Source organism: Rhinopithecus roxellana, chromosome 13, assembly GCF_007565055.1.
Source record: "Rhinopithecus roxellana isolate Shanxi Qingling chromosome 13, ASM756505v1, whole genome shotgun sequence".
Lineage (NCBI taxonomy): Eukaryota > Metazoa > Chordata > Mammalia > Primates > Cercopithecidae > Rhinopithecus > Rhinopithecus roxellana.
In genome coordinates, this window is record NC_044561.1 from 60,354,190 (window position 1) to 60,355,828 (window position 1,639).

A 1,639-nucleotide genomic window follows, 5' to 3' on the forward strand; every position below is an offset into this window, starting at 1 on the left:
TTGAGGCAGAACCTCACTCTGTCACCTAGACGGGAGTGCAAGTGGCATGACCACAGCTCACTGCAGCCTTGACCCCCCAGGCTCACGCAATCCTCCCTCCTCAGGCTCCTGAGTAGCTAGGACTACAGGCACGCGTTGCCACCATGTCTGGCTCATTTTCTTTTTTTCTTTTTTTTTTTCAGTTTTTTGTAGAGACAAGAGTCTCCCTGTGTTGCCCAGGCTGGTCTCGAACTCCTGGGCTCAAGCAATCCTCCCCACTCAGCCTCCCAAAATGCTGAGATTACAGGCATAAGCCACCATGCCCAGCCAAGTGGCCAAAATATTATAATCTTCCTTCTCTGTTATCTATTATCTTTCTAGCTACAAAGAGCATCTTCTAGTCGTGTTCCGATGATGTTATTGCTTTTCCCCAACACTTCCATGGTGCATGGGTGGTTCAGTGGTAGAATTCTCGCCTGCCATGCGGGAGGCCCGGGTTTGATTCCCGGCCCATGCAGTACCTTGCTTTGTTTTGGGCCAGGCGGCTCAGTGAGCCATTTGTAGTCCAGCCTCAGCAACAATGAGCGAAACTTCATCTGAAAAACATGCAAAAAAACTTTTCGGGGGTCCCAGATGCTTCTTAAGTTGAATGATTTATAGGACAGGCTTTGTGACCCTATGACTGATTGACCATCCTTTATCACAAAAGACTCTAGTTTTCCTCCCATATAGCATTTCCTCCTCACTCAGGAGAGAGACATTCCCCCAAACATGTCCAGCTCAGCCATCTGGAGTTTGCGCATGTGTTTGCCACGTTAATACCTCCTTGGTAAGAGTTCTCTCTGGGGTTATGAATCTTCTCAAATGGTATGAGTTTGTCAGCTAAAATGGACTGATTGAAATCACTGTTCACAAACTGAAAATACAGTGGAATCAAAGTTCAGAAAAGATGGCCTGAGGACCTTGCTTTACTAGGAAGCAAGTTCTGGAACCGACACTTGTTTTTGGACTACCCTTTCCTATCTTCTATTTATTACCTTTATTATATTCTCCCTGCTCCCTATTGCCCCCACCCCTTCACTTTTTAACCTCTTCCTGTAAGACACTAAACATATGCAAGAATATGGGTGAAAACAGTAAAAATAATAGTTAACACTTCACAAGAGTGTTTCAGATAGATCCAGGCTCTTTACTTACTTTATCCCTAGTCTTCACAATAGTTCATATAAGGAAGAGATGGACGCACTTTTTTTTATTATTTTTAGTACAGACGGGGTTTCACCGTGTTAGCCAGGATGGTCTTGAACTCCTGACCTTGTGATCCACCCACCTCAGCCTCCCAAAGTGCTGGGATTACAGGCGTGAGCCACCGCACCCAGCCTGATTTAGGGTTTTTCAACCTCTGTACTACTGAGTAATTTCCAGCAGAGGAAAGAGGGGCTGGTGTCCTGCGCACTGTGGGTTGTGTAGCAGCATCTCTGGCTTCTGCCCACTTCTACCTACAACAAAAAATATTTATAGACATGGCCAAATGTCCTCTGGGGGCAGAACCACTGGTCTAATTTACTGCTGAGTGCCTGTCACCCAGCACAGCATGCAATAAATGTTTGTTGAATTGAATGAATGAAGTGAATGCACATAGGAAGCCCTCAGTAAGTGT

At 45.6% G+C, this 1,639-nt stretch overlaps 1 non-coding gene across 1 annotated transcript; it reads left to right on the forward strand.

Moving 5' to 3' along the window:
* Positions 1 to 425: 425 nt before the first annotated feature.
* TRNAG-GCC lies at positions 426 to 496 on the forward strand. Its single transcript has one exon. It is a non-coding gene; the product is annotated as a tRNA-Gly (tRNA).
* The last annotated feature ends 1,143 nt before the right edge of the window (positions 497 to 1,639 follow it).